Source organism: Triticum aestivum, chromosome 7D, assembly GCF_018294505.1.
Source record: "Triticum aestivum cultivar Chinese Spring chromosome 7D, IWGSC CS RefSeq v2.1, whole genome shotgun sequence".
NCBI classification, from domain to species: Eukaryota; Viridiplantae; Streptophyta; class Magnoliopsida; order Poales; family Poaceae; genus Triticum; species Triticum aestivum.
In genome coordinates, this window is record NC_057814.1 from 238,872,571 (window position 1) to 238,894,330 (window position 21,760).

A 21,760-nucleotide genomic window follows, 5' to 3' on the forward strand; every position below is an offset into this window, starting at 1 on the left:
TACATGGTTGCCATCATATCTTCTGGTCCTATTTGGCTTATGGTCAGTAAGGGACTTTTGTCATATGAATTTAGGAGAACACTTCCATGCCTGGTTTTGCCATGTTAAGTTCTTGTAGCATGTTGATTTCATGCTCTGAACATTGCTACCTGATGCTGTTTCAGGCATGTCCTACCTGATGCTGTTTCAGGCATGTCCAGTAATTTCACTAAGTCTGTGAACCTATTATCTTTTGCACTTTTGCCATGCTTGTTTGGGCTTGTTATGTTGTGATCTAGCCGTAGCTCAGTGTTCATGTTTTGTCAAGCATCTCCTTTAGATTACTGTCATATGCTTTGTTGCTATTTTGGAGTGCTGAAGCATTGTTATTTGTTGCATTTTAAGTGCTATCATGCTGTTAATCGCAGATTCGTGTCATTCTTGTTTTGCTTGCCATTTGCAAACCGTGCATCCGTTTCCGGTGATCTCTATATCGATTTCGACCAAAATCATCTCACCTTTCTAGTGGCATGCTTGGTTTGCCAAGTTACTGCCTTTTTCATCATTTTCCTTCCGGAGCACGCATATGCATCGCATATCATATCTTGCATATCATACATGTTTTGCCTCATGTTGTTTGTGCATTTCTCGTGATTGATTGTGGTTCCGTTGCTTGTGTTCTTGTCTTGGGTAGAGCTGGGAGACGAGTTCGTGAATGAGGAACCTGTTGAGTACCCTTACGAGGATCAAGCTTTCGACAACTCTGAGAACCTTGCAGGCAAGATGACCACCCCTCGAAATCACTTCTATCTTTGCTTTGCTAGTTGTTCGTTCTATTGCCATGCTGCGCTACCTATCACTTGCTATATCATGCCTCCCATATTGCCATGTCAGCCTCTAACCATCCTTTCCTAGCAAACCGTTGTTTGGCTAAGTTACCGCTTTTGCTCAGCCCTTCTTATAGCGTTGCTAGTTGCAGGTGAAGTTGAAGTTTGTTCCATGTTGGAACATGGATATGTTGGGATATCACAATATCTCTTATTATATTAATGCATCTATATACTTGGTAAAGGGTGGAAGGCTCGGCCTTATGCCTAGTGTTTTGTTCCACTCTTACCGCCCTAGTTTCTGTCTTACCGGTATTATGTTCCTTGAGTTTGCGTTCCTTACGCGGTTGGGTGATTTATGGGACCTGTTGAGGATATAGACCTTAGAGTCACCCGCCAGGAGGGGCCGGGTTACTCGTATGGTCATTGCCAGAAGCCCGGCGCCAATCTTGAAGACGGTGGGCCAAAGATGGGCTGAAGACCCGGATATGGCTTAAGGCCCGTAGTTGCAATCATTGTTTTGGTAGAACTTGTAGTGTAAGGCAAGAATAGTTGAGAGTCCGAGCCGGACACTCTTATGAGCCGGCCGGGACTCTGAGAGCTGCTGGGCGTCAGCCTCCCTATATAAAAGGAGGACCCGGCAGCGGTTTAGGGACAAGAACAATCTCATCGAGAGCCGGGCATAGCAGTTTAGCTCCTGGTGATCGTAACCCCTATCAATACCACCTCAAACTGGACGTAGGCTTTTACCTTCACCGTAAGGGGCCGAACCAATATAAACCCTCGTGTTCCTTGTCCCGCATTAACCCCTTCAAGCTTCCTAGCTGCGATGGCTCCACGACTAAGTCCTAGTTCGAGGACATCTGCCGTGACAATTCCACGACAGTTGGCGCCCACCGTGGGGCCAGCGCACGGTGGATTTGAGTTCTTGAAGGGCAGCTTCGAAGGGCTCAAGGGATACGCTGTGGGCCGGATGACCAAGAGTCGTCGCGGCAAGCTCTACATCGACGATGCAAACTGGGGCCCCGACGCCGGCTCAATTGAGTACGGGTACCGGGTCCCCTTCGGCGGAATTCATGTGTTCATTGGCAAGATTGGTGAGCCGGGCCCTGAGCCGAGTCTCTGTGCCGATCTCGTCGAGACGGCTCAGCGTGCACGACCCGCCCGGGCCAGGCCTGCCTTAAGGCATGCTTTTGTGGGATGTATCCATGGAGGGCCCTCTGATCAATCTGGATCTGGTGAGCAGGCGGCCGCCGGCTCTGACGGCGAGTCGTCCACCGATGAGTCAAACTCGTTGTATCAACTCCAGGATGGCAGGCTCATGGGTTGTTCCGATGGTGACAGTATTCCGGACCCGTTTGAGCCGCCAAGTCAGGTTGGAGTCTTTATGGCCGGGGCACAGCCTGTTCAGAACCCCGCTGCTGGAGCGGGAAACCCGGTGCCTTCTTCGGCTCAGGTGCTGATGGATCTTACGGACAAGATGACGGCCCTGTTAACCGCCACGGTTGACCCGGCGGATCAAGCTCAGCATGATGCGGAGGTGGCAGAATTAAAATTGGATCTAGTGAAAGCTAAGGAAGACCTTGCAGCAGAAGGGATCAGGATGGCTGCGGAGAGCGCGGCTCTCGATGCCCAAACTCAGTTGATCCAGGCGCAGTCCTTCCAACTCACGATGGATCAGAACGTGTCCAATGAGGTCATGAGAAGGAGGCATCAAAAGACCCAATCTCGGCTCCCGCCGGTTTACGATCCACGCAACCTCTTCAACACGCCAGGTGCAGGGTCTAGTAATCCGCCAGGGGTCATAGCGCCCGGGTCTGGGCCCCCTATTCAGCCACGAGTGATGGGGCCTCCCCAGGTGCCCCCTGCCCCGCCTCAGTATGTCCCAACACCCCCGGGTCATTATAATAACCCGCTGGAGAACATGGTCGCTGCGGCAGCACGGCTGGCGGCTCTCCCAGTTGACGGCGACTCTCCGACGGCTATTGAAACCCGCCGGGTCAGGGAACTCCTTCAGACGGCACTGGCGCAGCAAGAGGCGTACTCCTACAGTCGGGATAGGATCCACTCACCCCTCGTCCGGGCCGGAGCCCGAGTTACAGCAGGCACATGGTCTCAGCGACCAGCTCAAGTAACGTCCGACGCCATGACCCGCCCCCTGGCCATGGCCCGGTTCATAATGAAGCCTTTCACGCAGCAAACCAGGACAGGGCGCGGCAAGAGGCGGAGCAGGTGCCTCAACTGACGGCTTACCAGACCCCCCCGGCTTATCCGACGACTTCCGTCGACGTGGGTATCCCTACCAGGACTGGGGGTGTCCCTTGTTTAGTACCAGCTATCTGCAATGAACGTCTACCCAAGGACTTCAAAGGCCCTAGGAAGGTGCCTAATTACACAGCAGACTTGCAACCCGCAGCCTGGATCGAGAGTTATGAGATGGCTATGGAATTACTAGAGGTCAGTGAGGCGGCCATGGCTAGTACTTCACCATGATGTTAGATGGGACGGCCCGCACTTGGTTGAAAGGGCTACCACCGAATTCCATTGGGTCTTGGGCTGAGCTGAAGGCCCGGTTCATCCAAAACTTCAAGGATACCTGTAGGCAGTCTATGTCAATCGTGGATTTAACTAACTGCAAGCAGCAGGAGGGTGAGTCTACGACACACTGGGTTCGCCGGGTTAAGGAGATAATACACTCCTCGGATAAGATGGACGCCGGCTCTGCAGTCCTAATGTTGGAACAGAATTGTCGTTTTGTGCCCCTAAAGATGAAACTCAGGCGGCTTAAGCGCGACTGCAATGATATGGGTACACTGATGGCGGCTCTTGTGAAGTACGCCGATTCTGATGGTACCAAGGACCCCGCTTCAGATGATGAAAGGACAGGGAAGGGAAAGAAGTACGGCAATGGCAAGGGTCCTCAGTATAACCCGGGGAGCCAAGGAGGAGGCAAGCGCAAGGCCGACGGGTCCCTAGAGTTTGTGGCCAACGCCAGCTCACAAGGGAATAACCAGCGACGTAAGGGAAGGCCCCCTCCCCGAGGCGGCGGGTCAGGCCCGACGCTGGAGCAGCTGTTGAATGAGCCTTGCCCAAGGCATGGCTCTAGAGAGAAGCCAGCGACTCATCTATGGAAGGACTGTGCAATCATGAAGGCCTTTAAGAACTACAATGGTCCGGGCGGCGGCTCAGGCGCCGGCGGCTTTCATGGCCCGGGCGGCTTTCATGGCCCGGGCGGCGGCTCAAATTCTAACCCTCAGAACGGTCAAGGGGGCTTCAATCAGCAGTCTGGCCAGGGTCATCAACAGCAGCAGGGAGGTTATCAGACCAATCCAAAGCAGCTTAGCGGTGGGCAGTATCATGTGTTTACCACCAGTCTGTGCAAACGAGATCAGAAGCTTCATAAGAGGGCCGTGAACGCTGTTGAGCCGGCGGTTCCACGCTACTTGCGGTGGTCAGAGCAACCTATAGTGTGGAGTAGGGAGGATCACCCTCCCCGGGTGGATAATTCGAGTCACTTGGCCCTGGTAGTGGCTCCTCAGGTGGGAGGATATAAGTTCACTAAGGTGCTCATGGATGGAGGCAGCAGCATCAACATCCTCTATTATGAGACTTTCTGTCGTATGGGGTTGATTGATAAAAACCTCAGCCAGTCCAACACTATTTTCCACGGTGTGGTACCTGGTAAGTCGGCTTATCCAGTTGGCAAGATTGAATTGGAGGTGGCCTTTGGAGATGAGAACAACTACAGGGTGGAGAAATTGACCTTTGAGGTGGTCAAGATAAGAAGCCCATACCATGCTATATTTGGACGGCCGGCTTACGCCAAGTTCATGGCACGGCCGTGTTATGTGTACTTACAGCTCAAGATGCCAGGTCACAATGGGACCATTACGGTTTACGGCAGCCGGAAGGTGGCCTTGGAATGTGAGGAAGGCGATGCAGCTTATGCGGAATCTGTTTGTGCAACAGAGGAGTTGAAGTTTTACAAAGACAATGTTGACCCAACAGATATGACCTCTCTGAAAAAGCCGACTACGGAAAGTGAACCGGCGATGAAATTTAAGTCGGCTGATGAAACTAAACTTGTTGATTTTGTTCCAGGAGATTCATCTCAGCAGTTTAGCATCAGCGCAAATCTGGATCCAAAATAGGAAAGCGCGCTCATCGAGTTCATCCGTGAGAATAGGGACATCTTCGCGTGGAAACCTTCTGACATGCCAGGTGTACCTAGGGAACTCGCTGAGCACACTCTCAATGTTGATCCAAAATTTAAGCCGGTCAGGCAGTTCCTTCGGCGGTTTAATGAAGAGAGGCGGAAAGCTATTGGTGAAGAGGTGGCCCGGCTCTTGGCGGCCGGGTTTATTGTTGAAGTCTTTCACCCAGAGTGGTTAGCTAACCCGGTGCTCGTACTCAAGAAGAACGGCACTTGGCGGATGTGTGTAGACTACACGGACTTGAACAAAGCGTGTCCGGCTGATCCTTTTGCCCTTCCCCGTATTGATCAAATTATTGATGCTACGGCCGGTTGTGCGCGTTTAAGTTTCCTGGACGCTTATTCCAGATATCATCAGATTATGATGGCAGTTAAGGACTAGGAGAAGATGGCGTTCATCACTCCCTTTGGAGCCTTCTGCTATGTGTCCATGCCCTTTGGACTCAAGTGTGCACAGGCGACTTATCAGCGTTGCGTGCAGAACTGCCTTCATAAACAGATTGGGCGCAATGTTCATGCTTATGTAGATGATATTGTGGTTAAGTCCATAAAAGTGGAAACCCTGATAGATGATTTAAGGGAAACCTTTGATAATCTCCGGGTCTACAAGATGATGCTTAACCCGGCCAAGTGTGTCTTTGGTGTCCCTGCAGGCAAGCTCTTGGGTTTTTTGGTTTCTGACAGAGGCATTGAGGCTAACCCGGAGAAGATCAAGGCCATCACCTCCCTGGCTAAGCCGGCGTGTATAAATGATGTTCAGCATTTGGCGGGTCGCATCACTGCTTTAAGCCGGTTTATAAGCCGTTTGGGTGAGAAGGCCATGCCATTATATCAGTTGATGAAGAAAACTGATAACTTTGTCTGGAATGATGCAGCTAATACCGCTTTTGAGGATTTGAAGAAGCAGCTGGCAGAGCCCCCAGTCCTTGTTGCTCCGGTTGATAAGGAGCCCTTATTACTGTACGTGGCGGCAAACACACGAGCCGTCAGTGTGGCGGTGGTGGTGGAACGCAAGGAAGAGGGTAAGGAGCATCCGGTTCAGCGGCCGGTTTATTATGTCAGCGAAGTGCTCATTGAGTCCAAGCAGCGGTATCCGCATTGGCTGAAGCTTGTTTATGGTGTGTTCATGGCGAGCCGGAAACTTAAGCATTATTTTTAGGGTCATCCCATCACTGTGGTCAGTTCTGCCCCTCTTGGTGACATCATTCAAAATAGAGAGGCCACAGGGAGAGTGGCTAAGTGGGCTATCGAGCTCGGACCTCATGGCCTCAAATATGTGCCACGCACTGCTGTTAAATCTCAGGCTTTGGTGGATTTCATCAATGATTGGACAGAGTCACAAGTTCCCGAGCAAAAGCCGGATAACACATATTGGACTATTCACTTCGATGGGTCCAGGCAGTTGGAGGGCTCGGGGGCTGGAGTTGTATTGGCTTCCCCTAAAGGTGACAAGTTCCATTATGTGCTACAGTTGATGTTTCCTTGCACTAACAATGCGGCTGAGTATGAGGCCTTGCTCCACGGCCTTCGGATGGCTAAGGAGATGAGCTTGAGCCGGGTAAGGTGTTTCGGTGACTCAGACTTGGTGGCTCAACAAGTATCAGGCAAGTGGGACTCTAAGGACCCTCTCATGGAGGCTTATCGCCGCGAAGTTGATGCCATTGCTGGGCACTTTCAGGGCTACCAAGTAGAGCACATTGATCGCAGGAAGAACGAGGCGGCTGATGCTTTAAGCCGGCTAGGCTCTCAGCGAAAGCCGGTGCCGCCTAATACTTTCCTGGACGTCCTGTATAGCCCTTCTGTTAAGTTGCCTACAGAGGAAGATTTGGCTGTCCCTGACCCGGAGGCACGACTGGTGGCGGCTCTCCATATCATACCAGACTGGACAATGCCGTATCTGGCTTACATGACCCGGGGCGAGTTGCCTGAGGATGAAACTTTGGCCAGGCAAATAACCCGGCGGGCTAAGTCAATGATTGTTATCGATGGCGAGTTGCATCATCGCAGTGTTACAGGGGCATTTCAGCGTTGTGTTTCCCCTGAGGAAGGGCAAGAGATCTTGCGTGAGATTCATGAAGGGGATTGTGGCCATCACGCCGGCTCATAGTCCCTTGTGGCCAAGGCTTTTCGTCATGGTTTTTATTGGTTGACGGCTCATGCTGATGCAGAGGACTTGGTCAATAAGTGTGATGGTTGCCAAAGGTTCTCGCGACGGGCTCATGTACCGGCTCAAGAACTGAGGATGATCCCAATTACTTGGCCTTTTGCGGTCTGGGGGCTGGATATAGTTGGGCCTTTCAAAAGGTCCAAGGATAAGAAGACCCACCTTTTGGTGGCAGTTGACAAGTTTACCAAGTGGGTTGAAGCGGAGCCTGTTAGCAAGTGTGATGCAGCCACGGCGGTTCAGTTTATGAAAAAGGTGATCTTTCGCTTTGGTTTTCCACACAGCATTATAACTGACAATGGCACCAATCTCTCCAAAGGCGCCATGGAGGAGTTTTGTCAACGAGAGCATATCCGACTTGATGTTTCCTCAGTGGCTCATCCTCAATCCAATGGTCAAGCTGAGAGAGCTAATCAGGAGATTCTGAAGGGTATCAAGCCCCGGCTTTTGGTCCCTTTGCAACGGACGCCGGGTTGTTGGGTGGAGGAGTTGCCCTCCGTGTTATGGAGCATCAACACTACTCCTAACAGGTCTACAGGTTTTACGCCTTTTTTCATGGTTTATGGGGCAGAAGCGGTCCTCCCCAGTGACATCCGTCATGACTCACCTCGAGTGGCGGCTTATGTTGAGACGGATAATGAACAGGCGCGCCAAGATGCTCTTGACTTGTTGGACGAACAACGTGATGTGGCAGCAGCCCGTTCAGCGATTTACCAACAAGACCTGCGCCGTTATCATAGCCGCCGGGTCAAATCCCGGGTCTTCCAGGAAGGTGATCTCGTGCTCCGGCTCATCCAGGATCAAACAGATGCGCACAAGCTATCCCCGCCTTGGGAAGGGCCCTTTGTGGTCAGCAAGAATTTGCACAACGGGTCATATTACCTCATTGATATTCGGGAGCGTAAACATTCACGTAAGTCGGAGGAAGAGACCCGACGGCCGTGGAACATAGCTCAGCTTCGGCCTTACTACACTTGAGCCGCCGGCTCTCATGATGTACATACTTCTCTAAACCATGTATATATTATGATAAGCAATAAAGCAGGACCTCTGTCCTTTTTTTTCTCCTCCAAATGTGCACGTGTTGTTTTCGTCGACAGATTACATGATAACTTGAAGGAGGATCCGGCTTATGATCGTATTCGAATCTAGCCGTAGGTGATAAAGTCACTTGGGGGCTTCCTGTTCAAACATAGGTCGTATTCGAACCAAAGAGAACACAGCTGTCGATACCCATTTGATTGGCAAAGTGCCGAGCTCATTGAGGAGTTTTTCTTTGATCATATTTGAATCTTAGTTTAACCCCTTTGAGAACCGACGTGGATCGTATCCGAATCAGCGTCGTTAAACAATTCTTAAAGTCATTTGGGGGCTTCCTGTTCAAACATAGGTCGTATTCGAACCAAAGAGAACATAGCTGTCGATACCCTCTTGATTGGCATCGCCACACCCACTGGGGGCTATATGATCGCATTCGAATCCTAGCATAACCCCTTTGGGCCGGGTCTCTGGTCGTATCCGAACCGGAAGCCCCTAAGTTCCTCTGCTTTATAGCAAGTTTCTTCTGATTATTTCAAAGTGTGTACGGCCGGGTCTCACTTTGTCGGCTTAACTTTGGTTTACAGTGTTAGTTGAACACAATGGGTGTCATTAAGACAAGTAAATCGGAATTAAGGTACCAACCTTATTACCCGGGTTATCTAAACCAGAAGTATGCTTGCAGGCCGCTAAGTGTCTTATTACGGCTGTATTAAGGATATAATTGAGGACCAGTCTTTTTTGATTCATATTCCGGGTTATATATCTAAAACATATGATTCTCAGGGCGGTAAGCCGCCTGGAGACTTGTGATTCGTCTTTTTATGCAGGATAGTTAAAGGCAATTATTTGCGACTAAGGGGAAAGAATGACCCGGAGAAATATAAAAGAGATGACTTCGATAAAACTTCAGGCATTCAAGGCGTGCATGATGACACGGCAAAAATAAAGTGTTGGTCCTACTCTATTACAAGACTCGTTGAGTCCAAAAGGGTGAGGCATTGTTTGGTAAACCGCCAGCCGAGTTACGACGCTGGCTGAGTTGAAGTCTCCGGCTCGTCCCTATCTTCTCCTCCGGCTGATCCCAAGACCTGGAAAGTTGATGACTTCCAGTCGATGCCGCTGAGAGCTTCGAATTGGGCTTCCTCGTCAATTAACCCGGCCGGGTCAATCTCCGGGGCGAAAGTGTGCTGACGAGCCGGCGGGATCAAGTTGAGGGCTTCATAGCGAGGGGTTGGGATCCTCTGATTCTCCGCATTGTAACCCGGCTGGTACTTGGTCAGATCTGTATCGTTGCCAATAAGAGTAGCCACCGGGCGTACAGCCTTCATGCAAGCTGCGAAGTCCTTCTGATCAAAGGCGGTGCCGTCTTCCTTCAGGCTTGGGTAGCCGAGGGCGATGTCCGCCGGGTCTAGCTCTGGCAAGAACGCCTTGGCCCGGCTCAGCGCAGCGATTGCTCCGGCTCTCGCAGAGGCCCATCGCAGCTCTTGGATCCGCTGAGGCAGAACGGCGAGACGGCGGAGGACTTCCGCCAGGTGAGTCGGCACCTCGTTGGATAGGGCCACCACAGCCAAGGCACGTTGTGACCCGGTGTAGAGCTGCTCCACCAGGGTGTACACAGCCTTCAGCTTGGTTACCACGCTCTGGTTGAGATTGGCACTTCTGGGACCTGTTTAACAGAAATCAGATAAGCCGCCGACAAGGATGAATTATGAGATGTAAAGATTCTAGACTTGATGAAAGCCGGTAAGGCGACTTACCGAAGATTGCGGCCACCATCTGGGACACCTGGCGCTTTAGGCCGGAGAGCTCGGCGGTCTTCTCGGAGAGAGTCTTCTCCGCCTGTTCAGCCCGGTTCACCAATGCGGCCTTCTCTTCGGCCCACGCCTTCCGCTCAGCGTCAAACTCTGTCTTCAGCTTTTCTTGAGCGGCGATGCTAGACACAAATTTGGCATTTGCCTTCCGGGTCTCCATCTCTTGCATCTGCAGCCGGCTCTTGAGATCAGCCATGTCAGCCTCTAGCTTCTTGCCAGCAGCCTGCATCCATTTCCGGGTTATGACATGAACAGTTACTATATAAATTTTAAGTCCCAAGCGTTTTCCAAGCAAAGACACTTGGCACTTGGGGGCTAATGCATATTGAACGTATCTATCTACAAGCTGCCGGCTCAGTTGAGTAAGCCGGAACCTAAGTCTACAACATATTTAATCATAAGTCGCCGACTTGGGGGCTAGCAGGATAAAGGTAACTATGCAGTAAGTAAGAGGATAGCAGAAGGATACCTCAGATTTTTGCTGGATCTGGTTCACCATGGCAACCTCTGCGTCCCGGCTCTTGTGCACTTGGCTGATGTAGCCAGAGACGAGCTCTCCAATGCTCAGGTTGGTGTGGTCGGAGAGGTCCAGGTTCACCCGGTGGGGCTGTAGCAACTCCCCCTTAGCGGAGCACTTAGCCAGTGCGGTAGGTCTCCCCGGCTCAACAAATGCCGCCCGGGTGATTACCACGTCCGGGTCATTTGTTGGTTGAGCCGAGCCGGAGGCCTCCGGGTCAGCAGAAGCTTCTATAGGTGCCGTGTCCATTGGAGTGGTGGCTTCGGGGGCGGAGGCAGCTGGCGGTTCTTGGACCGTCACCTCCGGCTCAGGCAAATCCGGCTCTCCGGCCGACTTGGTTTTCTTCGCCCTCTTGGTGAGCTTTGCCTGGGCACTGAAAGAACAACAAAGGTTAGTATAACAAGTATGAGCAAGGGCCAGAATAAACATAAGAGGGTTATCATTACCCGGGCACGATCTTGAAAGCCGGAAGACTCGACTGCATAGAGTCGCCCGAAGAGGGGGAGGTCTCCTGATAATTGGAGTCAGAAGAATTGAGTGGCTGACGGATAACACCCGCCAACGGATGAAAAGGGTACAAGTGGGAAATAACCTCAGTTCGGCGCTTCCTTGTTGCGTCGGGTAACCCGGCTGAGAGGTCGGTGTCCTTGTTGGTCCGGGTGTGACGCCGGCTCTCATGAACCTGTCGCTTCAAAATAAATTGAGGATCTTGATAAGCTAAAGGATGTGAAAAGCTTACTTTCCGGGTTACCCTTCGGACTTTCAGCCTTGGCAAGGGCTCCGAGTCGGAGGAAAGTGACATTACCTCTTCAACCACCGGGTTACTGGCTCCGGTGTCATCCTGTTGATGAACAAGTGTTGGTAAGGCGGACAAGAAATAAACAATAAACGCAACAAAGAGCTTACATGTTCAGGGGTTACCTCTGACTCGGAGCTGTCGCTTAATTGCATCAGCTCCGAAGCAGTTGGCCTACTCCCCTTTTTGCGGGGAGCGGTTTTCTTGGCGGCTTTCTTTGCCTTTCTGGCCTTCTTGGCCGCGTCATGGTCATACTTGACCCGCCAAAACTTGTCGTCAGCCTGAAAAATACAATGATGATTTCTTAAAGATTCAGATGAAGGTTATCTGTGGGTCAAGATAAAATGTTTAAGTCAGTGGCTTACCGCTGGGGCTGGGTTGGTCTTGCAGAAGGGGGCTAACCCGGTCCTCCCGCAGTCTGCCAGGCTCTCGTTCAAGAGAGCCTTGGTCATCTCCTCTGCAACATCTTCCGGAAGATCGTTGTGGCTGTGTCTCTGGGGGTCATCCTTTCGTCCCGTGTACTCGCACATTAAGCCGGGGCGGCGACTTAATGGGATCACCCGCCAGGAGATCCAGACCTGGACCAGATCGATTCCGTTGAGACCATTGCCCAAAAGAGCCTTGATCTTGTTTATGGTGGGGAGTAGAGGCTGGCGCTCCGCTTGCGTCAGTTTGTCAGACAGTGGGTGTGTTGACTCCAGGCGAGAGGGGCGAAAGCCGGGCAACGGACTTTCATCAGCCGACGACGTGTCTTGGCAGTAGAACCACGTCAGATTCCAATCTTTGGGGTGGCTTGGCGGCTCTGCGTATGGGAAAAGGCAGTCCCTTCGCCGCTGGATGGAGATGCCACCTAACTCCAGACTTGGCCCATTGGCGCACTCATTCTGGCGGTTCAAATAAGAAAGCTCTCTGAAGAGCAGCAGACTAGGTTCTTCTCCAAGGTAAACCTCGCAGAACACTTGGAAGTTGCAGATATTGGACACTGAGTTGGGTCCTATGTCCTGAGGCCGCAGGTCGAAGAAGTTCAGAACGTCTCTGAAAAACTTTGAACCGGGCGGTGCGAAGCCCCAGCTCATGTGATCCGCAAAAATCACTACCTCCCCATCCTTTGGCTGTGGTCTCTCTTTTGACGGGTCAGGGGCACGGTAGGACATGATGTCTTTCTTGAGCAGATATCCAGACTTAACAAAATCCGCTAGGGTCTCATTGGTGACATTGGACCTCATCCAGTTGCAAGTGATGGAGGCCTTGGGAGCTTTGGGAGGCATGGTGAAAGTCGGCAGTCTATGATAAAAGGAAAAATGTTCGGGTTAACTATGAGCCGGAAGAAATCTACAGTTCAATGTCAATGTGGCGGCTTATGAAGGGGACTAATGGTATACACTTAAGTGCATCGGGCTATTTAAGCCGCCGAAGGATTGAGAGTAATTTGATTGTCTACAGGCCTTATCACAGCTAAGCCGGCAATTTTTATGGCGCATGGCTTTCTTTAAGCCGGACGGTTCTACGGCGCGTGGTTTCTTTAAACCGGAACTGTAAACCGCCGAGATTCAATGATTGCAGTTTTTTACTAAGTGTGGTAAAACAGGTTTCACACATCGCAGTAAAACTTTTGGATCAAAATGGTCGGATAAAAGAAAAGTTTCTAGACCTAGAAACAGACGCGCGGATGTTCTTGAGCTTGAACGAGGCCTTTATGCAGTGAAAAGAGACCTACTGGCATTTGAAATGAGTACTAAACAACCGCCGCACTAGTTCTATACAAGGCCAAGATCAAACAGGGGCAGTAACTATGAGAACTACCGGAGCTTGTGGGCGACGGCGACGAACACGGACGAACACGGATGAACCCTACTGCAGATCTGCTCTACGGGGTAGTGAGGACTTACCGGTACTGAAGAGGTGCGGGGGTCGCCGCCGTTTGTCTGGATCGAGTCAGGGTGATGCAGTGGCCAAGGTTGACGAAGACCGGGGGCGAGGCGACGGCGGCAGAGTTCGAGCTCGGGTCGAGGAGCAGTGGCGCGAGGAGGAAGAAGGGTGGCAGAGAAGCCCGTCGGGCCGGCCTATTTATAAGGGCGAGCTCATGAGTGGGCGCGAGGATCAAGGAGTCCACGGCGTGGTTATCTCCTCACGGAACGCCTCGATTTTCGGGATGATAGTAAATGCAAAGATCCGTTGCGGATCTGGCGGAGTAGAAAACGGGTTTAATGGAAGATGACGTCACGGCGGATTATCCGGGGTCCAGAGGATGATGTCACGCCGGGTTATGGCCTTCACACGATTGTAAGCCGGAGGTTTTCTGTTGAAGGAATGGAAGATTGACATGAGCCGGCTCAAATCTATCTGGGGCCTAATGTTGAGGATATAGACCTTAGAGTCACCCGCCAGGAGGGGCCGGGTTACTCGTATGGTCATTGCCAGAAGCCCGGCGCCAATCTTGAAGACGGTGGGCCAAAGATGGGCTTAAGACCCAGATATGGCTTAAGGCCCGTAGTTGCAATCATTGTTTTGGTAGAACTTGTAGTGTAAGGCAAGAATAGTTGAGAGTCCGAGCCGGACACTCTTATGAGCCGGCCGGGACTCTGAGAGCTGCTGGGCGTCAGCCTCCCTATATAAAAGGAGGACCCGGCAGCGGTTTAGGGACAAGAACAATCTCATCGAGAGCCGGGCATAGCAGTTTAGCTCCTGGTGATCGTAACCCCTATCAATACCACCTCAAACTGGACTTAGGCTTTTACCTTCACCATAAGGGGCTGAACCAGTATAAACCCTCGTGTTCCTTGTCCCGCATTAACCCCTTCAAGCTTCCTAGCTGCGATGGCTCCACGACTAAGTCCTAGTTCGAGGACATCTGCCGTGACAATTCCACGACAGGACCCCCTTGACAGTTCGCCTTGAATAAAACTCCTCCAGCAAGGCCCAACTTTGGTTTTACCATTTGCCACCCAAGCCTTTTCCCCCGGGTTTTCGCGAGCCCGAGGGTCATCTTATTTTAAACCCCCGGACCAGTGCTCCTTCGAGTGCTGGCCGAAACTGGGCGATGTCCGGCGCCCCCTGGGCAACCAGGGTCTATGCCAACCCGACGTCTTGCCCATCCGGTGTGCCCTGAGAACGAGATATGTGCAGCTCCTATCGGGATTTGTCGGCACATTCGGGTGGCTTTGCTGGTCTTGTTTTACCATTGTCGAAATGTCTTGTAGACCGGGATTCCGAGACTGATCGGGTCTTTCCGGGAGAAGGTTTATCCTTCGTTGACCGTGAGAGCTTATGATGGGCTAAGTTGGGACACCCCTGCAGGGTATTATCTTTCAAAAGCCATGCCCGCGGTTATGAGGCAGATGGGAATTTGTTAATGTCCGGTTGTAGAGAACTTGTCACTTGACCCAATTAAAATACATCAACCGTGTGTGTAGCCGTGATGGTCTATTCTCGGCGGAGTCCGGGAAGTGAACACGGTTTGAGTTATGAATGACGTAAGTAGGAGTTCAGGATCACTTCTTGGTCATTGCTAGATGACGACCGCTCCGTTGCTTCTCTTCTCGCTCTCTTTTGCGTATGTTAGCCACCATATATGCTTGTTGCCGTTGCAGCTCCACCTCATTACACCACCTTTTCCTATAAGCTTAAATAGTCTTGATCTCGCGGGTGTGAGATTGCTGAGTCCTCGTGACTCACAGATTCTACCAAAACAGTTGCAGGTGCCGACGATGCCAGTGCAGATGATGGGATCGATCTCAAGTGGGAGTTCGATGAGGAACGTGGTCGTTACTATGTGTCTTTTCCTGATGATCAGTAGTGGAGCCCAGTTGGGATGATCGGGGATCTAGCATTTGGGGTTATCTTATTTTCATTTGGATCTTGACCGTAGTCGGTCTATGTGTGTATTTTGGATGTTGTATGGATTATATTTATGTATTGTGTGAAGTGGCGATTGTAAGCCAACTCTTTATCCCATTCTTGTTCATTACATGGGATTGTGTGAAGATGACCCTTCTTGCGACAAAACCACAATGCGGTTATGCCTCTAAGTCGTGCCTCGACACGTGGGAGATATAGCCGCATCGTGGGCGTTACAAGTTGGTAATCAGAGCCATCCCCGACTTAGGAGCCCCTGCTTGATCGAATCGCTGGCGTTGTTGAGTCTAGAACAAAAAATGTTTTGAGTCTTAGGATTATATATATCGGAGAGTAGGATTCTTTTTACTCCTCAGTCCCTTCGTCGCTCTGGTGAGGTCTCCTGACGTAGAAGTTTTGACTCTTCTCTCCTCAAATTTCACTAAAATTTTTTTAGGATCACGCGGGTATCTTGGAATCGTTCCGATGGTTTTGTGATGAGAACATTGTTCTTGGTGCCTCCTGACATTTAGGGGTTGTGGCAGTGTCCTGGGGAGTTGAGCTCCGAGGTGTTGTCGTCACAATTTTATCGTTGCAGTTCTGGAATACCTGAGTTTCGCCGACATCGAAATCTCTTTTATGCAGTTGTTGGTGAGATCACCTCGACGCCACCCAGTACTGGGGTGGGAGTTCGGGAGTATTGCCATAACTTGTATAACGGATGCTTTTCGAAGGTTGAGGTAAATGATTTCCGAAGGTTTCTTGGTTATGTGTTGACGGATGGATACAGCTGGATCTAGGGATTGCTAGTTTGGGTGATATATTTTGTGTCCCCTGTATCCCCAACACCAGATTGCATAACCAGAAAGTTTCGGGAGTTTATAAGTGGGAATTCAAGTAGCCTTAGGATATCTTTCCGACAGACGCATGATATGAGATTGGGGTTCGACGTCTAGTGGTCCGCCTGTACACGGTTGGTTTTACAGTGGTCTCGTAGTGTCTTAAAGAGTCCTTGGCTATGCCGACTCGGGGACGCTTCGTATGTCATGTGCACAGCCTTGTACATGATGGTGCTGTACGATTGAGCCCGTGTGGGCCCCACCACGAAAACTTTGGACGAAATCTCTATCATATGTTTGTTCTGGCTGCAAGCCAATACTTTGTTTTGTTTTGAATTGTGGTATTCGAGTTGCTTCGAAGTCATATGTTGATTCCATATCTTCTTCTAAGTGGCTTCTCAATTTATGGAAGTGTGATGATTTACTACGGATTTCATTCGTTCATCCTCGTTCGAATGTTTATTGTGAAGACTATATGTTGCAATTTCTATCCGTTGATTCTACTTACCTATTTGTCTATCAAGATGCTAACAGATGTCACCCTCTTCAGGATGGCTCCACCAACGCGTCAGAATCCGGATCGCAATGAAGGGAGTCAGGCGAACCCTCCGCCACCACCTCCGCCTCCGGAGGCATGGCAAGCTATCATGGCAGCCACCAACGCCAATGCTCAGATGATTCTGCAACTCTTGCAAGAACGCACCCAAGGGCAAGGCAATCAGGGAAATCAAGGCCAAGGCAACAATCAGCCTCACTTCGCTACCCTCAACCAGTTTCTCACAAATCAGCCCAAGTCTTTCAGCTACTGTGCCAAGGCCACGGATGCCGATGATTGGCTCGTGGACATCAACAAGCATTTTGAATGTAGCAATGTCAGGCCTGAGGACTATGTCAAGTTCGCTTCTTTTTAGCTCAAGGACCAAGCTGCTGATTGGTTTCAGCAATACAAAGATTCCAGAGGAGGTCGTGTGATCACTTGGACTGGCTTCTTTCGGGATTTCAAAGCGCACCACATTCCACAAAGTGTTGTTGAGAGCAAGTGTGAGGAGTTCCGCAATCTCAAGCAAGGCAACATGTCAGTGTATCAATTCAACATCCATTTTCAGAAACTTGCTCGCTTCGCTAAACAAGACGTTCCTGATGAAAAGAGCATGATCTATCACTTCAGAGGTGGCCTTAGAGAGGATATGTAGTTAGCTCTTGTTCTTGTTGAGCCTACTCAGTTTGATCAATTCTATAACATGGCACTGAAGCAAGAGGCTGCTCAGCTCAAGTGTGAGGCTTCTAAGAAGAGAGTCAGAGACGCAGTTCAGTCTTCTTCTTCCTCACTTGTGGCAGCTAAGCAACAGAAGTTCTGGTTGCCTCCTCCTCCTCCGTTTCGTCAGCCTTACCAGCAGAAGAACAAAGGTGGCCATGGTTCTTCCAACTCTTCCAACTCGGGCTATCAGAACAAGTCTCAGAATCAAGCTCCAAAGTCCAATGCTCCTTATCACCGTCCACTCTTAGAGGTGACTTGCAACAAGTGTCAGCAGAAAGGTCACTATGCTAACAAGTGCTTCAACCAAAGGCGTCTTCCGCCTCCTCCTCCTATCAGATCTTCCAGCAATGCAGTGGTCAAGCATAATCCAAAGTCTGCAAAGGTGAACATGATGAATGCAGCTCAAGCGGAGGAATCAACTGATGTGATAATGGGTAATCTTCCTGTTAATGATATTCCTGCAAAAGTCTTGTTTGATACTGGTGCATCTATTTCTTTCATATCAAGACCTTTTGCATCCATGAACAATTTGCATACTGTTGATTTGCCTAAGCCGATAGCGGTTTCCTCTCCGGGATTATTCATGAATACCAAAATGATGGCTCCCGATGTTTCTATCAAGATGGGCAATTATAAATTTCCGTCTTCTCCAATGGTTCTTGGTGACTCGGATATTGATCTAATTCTTGGGATGGACTGGCTTTCTAAGCACAAGGCTCAACTTGATTGTGCTGCCAGAGAAATTCTATTGACACACTCTTCTGAGGATGTTATCATTTTATGCCGCTCGTGATGAAACCATTCGGTTATTTTCTCTCAATGAGAAGGGCCAATTGAATGCCATCTCTCAAATTCCAGTCGTTTGTGAGTATCAAGATGTCTTTCCAGAAGAGCTTCCTGGTATGCCTCCTCACCGGCCAGTTGAGTTCGTTATTGATCTTGAGCCTGGCACTGAACCCGTTTGCAAGCGTCCATACAAGCTTGGACCCAACGAGCTGAAGGAATTGAAGAAACAACTCGATGAACAAGAGCGTCTGGGTTTGATCAGACCGAGTTCATCTCCATGGGGTTGTGGTGTTCTTTTTGTAAAGAAGAAGGATGGCACAGACCGACTTTGTGTCGACTACCGTCCATTGAACAAGAAGACAATCAAGAACGAGTATCCACTTCCCAACATCAATGAGCTATTCGAGCAACTCAAAGGTGCTAAAGTATTCTCCAAGCTTGACCTTCGTATGGGTTATCATCAGATTCGCATTCGTGAAGAAGATATTCCCAAGACAACATTCAGAACAAGCTTTGGTTCTTATGAATATACTGTCGTGTCTTTCGACCTTGTCAATGCTCCTCCAGTATTCTCTCGGATGATGAATTTCATCTTCAACCCCTATACCAACGAATTCGTTCTGGTGTATCTCGATGATATCTTGGTTTTCTCCAAGAATAAGAAGGATCATGCCAAACATTTGCGATTGGTGCTCGACAAGCTCAGAGAGTATCAATTCTATGCGAAGTTCTCCAAATGTGAGTTTTGGCTTGATGAAGTTCTTTTCCTTGGTCACATCATCTCTGCCAAGGGCATCGCTGTTAACCCCGAGAAGGTGTCCACAATTGTGAATTGGGAACCTCCTCAGAATGTCAAGCAGCTCCGTAGTTTTCTTGGTCTTGCAAGCTATTACCAAAGATTCGTTGAGAATTTCTCCAAGATTGCAAAGCCTCTTTCCAACCTCCTCCAGAAGCATGTGAAGTATGTCTGGTCTCCCGAGTGTGACGTTGCTTTCAACACTCTCAAAGAGAAACTAGTCACAGCTCATGTCTTAACTCCTCCTGATGAATCCAAGCCATTTGAAGTTTTCTGTGATGCTTCTCTCCAAGGTCTCGGTGCTGTGTTAATGCAAGAGAAGAAAGTTGTGGCCTATACCCCTCATCAGTTGAAGCCCAATGAGAAGAACTACCCCACTCACGATCTTGAGTTGGTGGCAGTTGTCCATGCATTAATAATGTGGAGACATCTCTTGTTGGGAAGACAAGTGGACATATTCACCGATCACAAGAGTCTCAAGTATATCTTCACTCAACCCAACCTCAACCTCAGGCAGACTCGATGGGTCGAAATGATTCAAGAGTACAATCCGAGTATTGAATATACTCCATGCAAGGCCAATGTCATTGCAGATGCTTTAAGCAGGAAGGCTTATTGCAACAGCTTAATTCTCAAGCCATTCCAACCGGATCTTTGTGAAGCTTTCCGCAAGCTGAATCTCCAAGTTGTTCCTCAAGGCTTTCTTGCCAACCTCATAGTCTCTCCTACTTTGGAAGATCAAATTCGTGAGGCACAACTCCTTGATGCCATGGTGAAGAAGGTGAAACGTGGTATCGACAAGGGTCTTTCCAAATACAAGTGCTATCGCATTGATGACAGAGACACTTTATTCTTCGAGGACCGGATTGTAGTTCCTAAAGGTGATCTAAGGAAAATCATAATGAACAAGGCGCACAATTCTCTCCTTTCCATTCATCCTGGAAGTACGAAGATGTATCATGACCTCAAGCAGTCGTATTGGTGGACTAGAATGAAGCGAGAAATTGCTCAGTTCGTGAATGAATGTGATGTCTGTCGAAGGGTGAAAGCAGAACACCAACGACCAGCTGGTCTCCTCCAACCTCTTGCTATCCCAGATTGGAGGTTTGATCATATCGAAATGGACTTCGTGATTGGATTTCCAAAATCCAAGCGCGAAAATGATGCTATCTTCGTTGTCATTGACAAGCTTTCTAAAGTGGCTCATTTCCTTCCAATCAAAGAATCCATCACAGCAGCTCAGTTGGCAGAGCTATACACCTCCAGAATTGTTTCCTTGCACGGCATTCCACAATTGATTTCTTCAGATCATGGGAGCATCTTCACTTCTAAGTTCTGGGACTCCTTCCAGAAGGCCATGGGCACAAATATTCGCTTCAGCACAGCTTTCCATCCTCAAACTAGTGGCCAAGTCGATCGAGTCAATCAAATTCTTGAAGATATGCTCAGGGCTTGTGTCATTTCCTTTGGCATGAAATGGGAAGATGGTCTTCCATATGCTGAATTCTCCTACAACAACAGCTTCCAAGCGAGTTCGGGCAAGGCCCCATTCAAGATTCTCTATGGCAGAAAGTGCCGTACTCCTCTCAATTGGTCAGAGACTGGTGAACGCCAACTTCTTGGCAATGACTTAATCACAGAAGGTGATGAAATGTGTAAAGTCATCCGTGATAATCTCAAAGCTGCGCAATCGCGCGAGAAGAGTTACTATGATAGTAAGCATCGTGATTTGGCTTTCGAGATCGGAGACCATGTCTACCTCCACGTCTCTCCAATGAAAGGTACTCGTCGCTTCGGTATCAAAGGGAAGCTTGCCCCTAGATACGTGGGTCCTTTCAAGATCATTGGCAAAAGAGGCGACCTCGCCTATCAACTTGAGCTTCCTTCCAACTTCGCGAACGTGCACGATGTGTTCCACGTGTCACAGCTCCGCAAGTGCTTCAAGACTCCTGAGCGCACTATCAACTTCGAAGAGATTGACCTCCAAGAAGATTTGTCATATCATGAGCACCCCGTTGCTATTCTTAAAGAAACTGAGCACAAGACTCGCAACAAGTCAATCAAATTCCTGAAAGTGAAGCGGTCGCACCATTCCGACCGAGAAGCCACCTGGGAACGCGAGGACCACCTCCATTCTGAATATCCGGAGTTCTTTCAGTCCTAGATCTCGGGACGAGATCCTCTCGTAGTGGTGGAGTGTTGTAACACCCCGGATGTAACTTTCCATATTTGTAACTCCAACTCTTGCCATTTTCGGCTATGTGTTATGATATTCCCTTCGTGGTCGGGTTTTGTCTTTCGTTTTGCATTTTGTTCATGTCATGCATATCATATCATGTCATCATGTGCATTGCATTTGCATACGTGTTCGTCTCATGCATCCGAGCATTTTCCCCGTTGTCCGTTTTGCAATCCGGCGCTCCCATCTCCTCCAGCGCACCCCTCTTGTTTTCTTTCGTGTGCGGGTGTCAAACATTCTCGGAATGGACCGAGGCTTGTCAAGTGGCCTTGGTATACCACCGGTAGACCACCGGTCAAGTTTCGTTCCATTTGGAGGTCGTTTGGTACTCCAACGGTTAACCGGGTAACCGCAGATGCGTTCTGTGTGTTCCAGCAAAACCCCCTCTCTAAACAGACCAAAACCCTCCAAACTCTCTTCCACGCTGTAGGTCATTCGATCACGATCATGTGGGCGAAAACCGCACCTCATTTGGATTCTCCTAGCTCCCTCTACCTATAAATATGTGTCTCTCCCGAATTTTTCGCGCAGTCCAAACCCTAGCTCGTTCCCATCGCGCCGCCGGACGTGTCCGCCCCCGGCCGGACGAAATCCCCGCCGCCGCCGCGTCCAACGGGAGGCCGCCACGTGTCACCGCTGCCTTCGTCGCGCCGCCGGCCC